The sequence below is a fragment of the Grammomys surdaster genome, unplaced genomic scaffold (genome assembly GCF_004785775.1).
Source record: "Grammomys surdaster isolate TR1022 unplaced genomic scaffold, NIH_TR_1.0 931, whole genome shotgun sequence".
Classification (NCBI taxonomy): Eukaryota; Metazoa; Chordata; class Mammalia; order Rodentia; family Muridae; genus Grammomys; species Grammomys surdaster.
In genome coordinates this window covers 551,617-558,899 of record NW_021605350.1, presented here as the reverse complement: position 1 = coordinate 558,899, position 7,283 = coordinate 551,617, and the positions used below count along the sequence as shown (strand labels likewise).

Genomic DNA, 7,283 nt, shown 5'->3' with positions numbered 1-7,283 from the left:
CTATCCATTCTTATCTCCTGGTACAAAGCTCAAGTTTAAGTGGATAAAGGACCTCCAGATAAATCCAGATACACTGAAACTAATAGAAGAGAAGATGGGGAAGAACGATGAATACTTGAGTACAGGGGAAAAGTTCCTGAACAGAACACCAATGGCTTATGCTCTAAGAGGAATAATTGACAATGGGACTTCATAAAATTGCAAAGTTTCTGTAAGGCAAAGGACACTGTCATAGGACAAAACAGCAACCAACAGACTGGGAAAAGATCTTTACTAATCCCACATCTGTTAGAGGGCTAATATCCAATATATAGAAAGAACTCAAGAAATTAGACTCCAGGCCACCAAGTAATCCTATTAAAAAATTCGGCATAGAGCTTAACAAAGAATTCTCCAATGAGGAATCTCGAATGACTGAGAAGCATCTAAAGAAATGTTCAGCATCCTTAGTCATCAGGGAAATGCAAATCAAAACAACTCTGAGATTCCACCTCACACCAGTCAGAAGGGCTAAGATGAAAAACTCAGGTGATAGTAGATGCTGGCGAGGGTGTGGAGAAAGAGGAACACTCCTCCATTGTTGGTGGGATTGCAAGATGTTGCAACCACTTTGGAAATCAGTCTTGTGGCTCCTCAGAAAATTGGACATAGTACTACATGAGGACCCAGCTATACCACTTCTGGTCATTTACCCAGAAGATGCTCCAACATATAACAAGGACATATGCTCCACTATGTTCATAGCAGCCTTATTTATAATAGCCAGAACCTGGAAAGAACCCAGATGTCCTTCAACAGAGGAATGGATACAAAAAATGTGGTACGCTTACACAATGGATTATTGCTCAGCTATTAAAAACAATAAATTTGAGCCACCTTATGTTTAAAAGAGAGAGGGGGTGGTGGTGGGGCAAGCTTCTGGTCCCTGAATGGCAAAGACACTCCTGGAAGGCATAAGGATTTAGACTTTTAACTGCATAGAGATGAGTGAAAACAGAAGTGAGGGCTGCAGCCAGGCTGCCAAGGCTGATAGCAATACCCAAACTCCCAGTAACTGGAAAGGTGCCTACCCCAAACTCAGGGATCAGGTGAAGAAGAAGAAATCCTCCAAAAAGATCTTCAAAATACTGCAGGAGAAGATGTTGAAGTTGCAGCATGTCATCACGGACCAGTTCTTGCAGCGGACATGCCAGCAGATACAGTGCCTCTCACTAGGAGATCAGCAATGCACAAGAGCCTCCAGGAATCAGGAAAAGAAAATGAGCCACTTACTATCTCAGATTGTCAACCTTGTATCGTCTAACACTGTAAAGAAACTGAAGTTCCAAGTACCTCTCCCTTGCTCGGACTCTAGATGTGCCATCAAAGCTGGGCACCAGGCCCTGTCACCTTCGCGAACTGGCCAACCCAGGCCTAGACTAGGTGATTTTGAGGCTGCGTTTGTCAGCTGCACCCTATCCAAGCATGGGACTGACATCTATAAGTTTTACCATTTAAGCTTCCAGAGCTATGATGCCTATCAGACAGACAATTACCACAAGGATGAGAACCCTTCAGGCTACATCATCCTTAATACCATCGAGAACAAGCTTTGCCTTGACCTGGTAACAGCAAGGTTGACTCAGAGTGACATGAACTGTCTTGATGAAGCCCAGCTGCAGTACTCTGACTGGAAAGGACAACCCTTCCTTCGGGAAGAGCTGGCTAGCTTCTTGACCCACTACTGCAAGGCATCTACACCTCTTGATCCAGAAAATGTGGTGGTTCTGAATGACTGCTCCTCAATCTTTTCTTCACTGGCCATGGTTCTGTGTGACCCAGGTGATGCCATTCTGATCCCCACACCGTGCTACAGTGGCTTCCTCTTCAGCTCCTACTTCTATTCGAATGTTGAGCTCATTCCTGTCTACTTGGAGAGCCAGGTCACCAGGACCAAATCATATTCCTTCCAACTCACTGTGGATAAGCTCAAGCTTGCCCTGACTCAAGCTAAGAAGAAGGAAAAAAATGTCAAAGGCATTGTGCTCATCAACCCCCAGAATCCTCTGAGTGGTGTCTATACTCAATTGTCACTGCAAAAGTACCTGATCTTTGCCAAGAAGCACAAGCTGCACGTGATTGTGGACGAGATTTACGGGCTGTCTGTGTTTGAGCCATCTGCCACATTTCAGAGCGTTCTGAGAATAAAAGACTTGTCTGATCCTAACATTATCCATATGATCTGGGACACTAGTAAGGATTTTGGCATATCTGGCTTCCACCTTGGTGTTCTCTATACACACAACAAGGAGGTAGCCTCTGCCATGAAAGTTTTTGGCTACTACCATGGTGTCCCTGGCATTGCTCAGTACAAACTGTGGCGACTGCTCCAGGACAAAGAGTGGATCAATAAGGTGTACCTGCCTAAAACCATGGCCGGCTCCAGAAGGCTTACAACTATGTCATTAAGATACTGGAGGACTTGAAGATCCCTTTTTGCAACTGTGGCTCTGGCCTCTTTGTCTGGATCAACTTGAAAGCCTATCTGAGTACGAACACGTTTGAACAAGAGCAGATTCTTTACCAGCGCTTCCAGGACAACAAGCTGTTGATATCTAGTGGCCAGTCCTACAAGTGTATAGAGCCTGGCTGGTTCTGCCATGTCTTTGCAGAAAACTACCTTCAACTACAAGTGGGTATGGATCAGTTCTGCCATGTGCTCGCTGAACACAAAAAAGGCATAACAGAAGAGCAGGAGCAGACAACTGGGACCTCGACTGCTGCCTCCAGATGGTCAGGGGCCCCTGAAAGTAGCCTTGTGGCCAGAAGACAGTAGGAGGAATTGTAGCTACTGTCCTGTCTGACCTCACTCATCAAGCAAGGCCCCTAAGCTGGGTGTCTGATTTTTTTAGAAGCCTTGTTTCTTTTAGTCTTTGCCAGCTATCTTGTTCTCAAAAATGATGTTTTTATGGTTTTAAGAGGGGGGAAGGCAGATCCCCTGGATTCCTTTTTAGATGGCTTTGTTTTACATTCATCATTTAATAAAAGTCATGCTCTATTTTCTCCAAAAAACCAAAACCAAAACCAAAAAGAAACCAATAAATTCGAGAAATTCTTAGGTAAGTGGATGCAACTAGAAAATATCATCCTGAGTGAGGTAACCCAATCACAAAAAAACACACATGGTATTCACTCACTGATTATTGGATATTAGCCCAGAAGCTTGAAATACCCAAGATTCAACTAACAGACCACATGAAGCTCATGAAGAAGGAAGACCAAGTGGGGGCGCTTCGGTCATTCTTGGAAGGAGTAACAAAATACTCAAGAGAGCAAATATGGAGACAAAGTGTGGGACAGAAACTGAAGGAGGGGCCATCTGGAGACCATTCCACCTGGGAATTCATCCCATGTGCAGTCACCAAAGATAAATTCTGATGTGGATGTCAGGAAGTGCATGCTAACAGGAGTCTGATATAGATGTGTCCTGAGAGGTCTGCCAGACTTTGACATATTCCGAGGTGGATGCTCACAGCTAGCTAGATCATGGGGTTAGAGTGGAGACTGAAGGAGCTGAAAAGGTTTGCGGCCCCATGAGGATAGCAACAATACCAACCAATCAGAGCTCCCAGGATCTAAACCACCAACCTGGGAGCACTTAGGGAGGGATCCATGGCTCCAGCTGTATATATAAGGGAGGATGGCCCTGTAGGGCATAGATGGGAGAGGGGATCCTTGGTCCCATGAAGGCTGGATGCCGTGAGGGGTGAATTCGAGGGTGGGGAGGTGGGAGTTGGGGGTAGGTGGGGGCACATCCACAGAGAAGCAGGAGGAAGGGCAATGGGATAAGGGGTTCCTGGGAGGGGGTGGGGGGGGGAAGAAAGAAATTAAGAAAGGAAGAAAGAAAGAAAGAAAGAAAGGAAAGAAGAAAGGAAGGAAGGAAGAAAGAAAAAAAGAAAGAAAGAAAGACAGACATTCGTAGTTCCCGAGTTAAAGACAACTATTAAAAAGCTGAAAACACTGAAGAAAATAAAATAAAATTGGTTATTTTATTTATTTACATTTCAAATGTTATTCCTCTTCCAGGTTTCCCCTCGACAAACCCCTATCCCATACCCCCTCACTCTACTTCTATGAGGGTGTTTTCCCACCCATCCACTCCTGCCTCACCACCTTAGCATTCCCCTGTGATAAGGCATAGAGCGATTTTAGGATCAAGGGCCTCCCCTTCCATTGATACCAGATAAGGACATCCTCTGCTATATATGCAGCTAGAGCCATGGGTCCCTCCATGTGTACTCTTTGGTTGGTGGTTTAGTTCTTGGGGGCTCTGAGGGGCATGATTGGTTGATATTGTTGTTCTGCCTTCCTAAGAGATTGCAAACCCCTTCAACTTCTTCTGTCCTTTCCCCAACTCCTCCATTGGTGTTGATTGGGAGATTTCTTAATCTATAAATCATCTCTGTATTATGTTGGTATGTTAGTGGTTTATCAATGAGATCTGAACATGCTTATCACAAATCACTTAATGTTTTATACCTGAAAAGTTATAAAATTATATATTATCAAATATATAAAAACAGAATCAAAACAGAAGAAAATGCATATTGATTAAATGCATACTTAATTTCAATAATATTCTGGCTTAATGTTAGCACATGAATATCAGGTGAATAATTTACTTTGCATATCAAATAACATGAGCTGTCTTGTAACTAGTTGACTAATGATGTACATTTCGAAAGCTTGTCTTTGTGCATAGATTAGACTGGCCTAGAACTTGTCATGTACAACAGCCTGGCCATAATCTCATGGTTCCCCTGCTTCTGTGTTCCTAGTTCTGGGATACAGATGTGAATCTCACTCTGTCATGGTATTTTGTTTAATTTTCTGTTTCTTGTACTTTACACATAATACTAGATTTACAATTCAACTTACATACACTCTCATAATTCACTAACCTGAATTCAGGTAGTTATTTCATGTTTGCTATTGCTATTGATCTTCCTTCACACTCAAATGTTTTTTTCCTTTGGATGTGAACAATCTCTGATACTGTGGACTACTTCTCTCTGTAAAACCATCACTTGATTTCAGGTGGCTGTGCTCCCTTCTGGAGAATTTTTGAAGAGTGAGCAAGACCATATTTAGCCAGTTTTAATTCTGTTACTTTCTAGTCTTTTCTAGAATATGCCTTTGTGTAATACGCCGCTTTGGTATTGCTAGTGTCCAGGCATGATGAGGTGAAGAAACCTTGTTTGGTTTATTCTCCACCATTTCCTCAAAGTTAGAACCCTCATTAAGTTTCCTGAAGTTGTATGAAACATGATTGTTAGTTTCTGTTGGGTTTGCCTTTACTTTGAGATTAAAACTTCTCTGATCCTAGGACTAGGTTCATGTCCCCCAGAATTTCCACAGAGCCAATTCGGACTTCTTCTTGCGTCTCTGTCCCATGTTTATCTTGGAAGTTTGGGCCCAATGTCTGAGGCTACTGTTCACGTTCTCATTATAAGAGTGGATATGGAGATGGGAGACAATGAACACATTGTCTTCAATTTTTTTGACTTCCCTCCTTCCCTTTCTCCACCATTACTATCTTTTATAGGACATTTTTCTTATTCTGTTTCTTTCTTGTGTTCTTGTGATTTTTCTCAGCATATCTTACCATGTTTTCGAGAATGGTTTATCTGAGACAGCTCTCCTAAAGTTTCTACAAAAGTCACCTGATTTAAATTTGTCTTGGATTTTAACTCAAACCTACTGATCCCGTAGTAGGTTTCTGTTGGAGATGAGGAAGCCAATCACTTTCAGCGTTTACTTGTGCTCTCTTTGATGATATTTTTGCCTGTTGATTGACACCAGCCACTCTCCTGCACTGCCCAGGCATTTGTTTTTTATTTTCTGTCTGCTTTGCATGGGTTCCTCCAGCCCAGCCCAGCTGCTCAGAATTTATAAACCAGACCTTTGCATTGTGACTGAACTGCATCAGACAGGCAGGGGGAGCAAGATGGCATCACCAACCCAGGTTCTCATGTGCCTGCTGTTATGTGTATCTGGTGAGAATTTTAAAGTATTATAATATGTTCAGAGTCACATCTTTGTATATAAAAATTTATAGTATGTGCCAGTGTGGAATATTTTCTACATAATAATGCTCTGACAATATGACATTGTAAGGTCATTTAAATGACAAATTTCAACTATTATTCTTTTTTAAATACTCATTTTTATTTTTTGCAATTTTTTTTACACAAACTATTAAACAGTACGCAATACTTATGTAGATTTCCCATTTTGAACAGTTATGAGGAAAATCAGAATTTAGGTACCAAGTGAGAATCCCTTAATCTGAGAACTACAAGTTTATAACCAATCTCTTTTCTAATTCTAATCTATGCTCCTGTATGTATGCATTTTCACCATCTACTCATTATTGCAGGTACCTGTGGGGAAATTGTGATGACCCAGTCTTCATCATCCTTGGCTGTATCTGCAGGAGAGAAAGCCATTATTAGCTGCAAGACCAGTCAGAGTCTTTTATGGACTGGAAACCAAAGGAGTTGTTTGGTCTGGCACCAGCGGAAACCAGGGCAAACTCCTAAACCGCTGATCACCTGGGCATCCACTAGGCAACCTGGGGTCCCTGATCGCTTCACAGGCAGTGGATCTGGGACAGATTTCACTCTCACTATCAGCAGTGTGCAAGCTGAAGACGGAGTTTATTTCTGTCAACAGCATTTAGAGACTCCTCCCACAGTGCTTCAGCCTCCTACACAAACCTTGAGTGTCACCAGCTGCCTGCACCACACAGCCCTGGCCTGCACACTCCTCCTTCTGCCTGAGAGCTGGTGTGCCTGAAAAACTGAGGAAAAATTTGCAGAGCCCAGCAACAATGTAATGTGTCCAGTGTCTCTTATATCTTTTGGTATGAAAAGTCTATGCACCAAAATGTAGAAAGAACTCGGTGTTATCTTTGTAGTCCTTCTGTAACAATTTAGTACAAACTCTGCTGCTTGAAGGTGTTGAAGGTGAGGGATTTATCCTTTTGTAGTTCTGTAAGTCTGGTATCAATCGTAAGTCTCTATTGACTGAAGTGGTGATGTTGGCAAATTGCATTTTGGTTTGTCTCCAGGCAAGGAAAATTTTCTTGCTTTTTCTAGCTTCTAGGGAGTTTTCTTCCTTAATTATGTATGCATTTTCCCTGATCTTTTTCTTTTCACAAACCGTTTTAATTTTTATTCCATGTATTTGTTTAATTCTCTCTCTCTCTCTCTCTCTCTCTCTCTCTCTCTCTCTCTCTCTCT

General features: G+C 42.3%; 1 pseudogene; it reads left to right on the top strand.

Annotated features, from left to right (window-relative positions):
- Positions 1-983: 983 nt before the first annotated feature.
- Positions 984-2,815, top strand: LOC114634287 (annotated as a pseudogene).
- Positions 2,816-7,283: the final 4,468 nt, after the last annotated feature.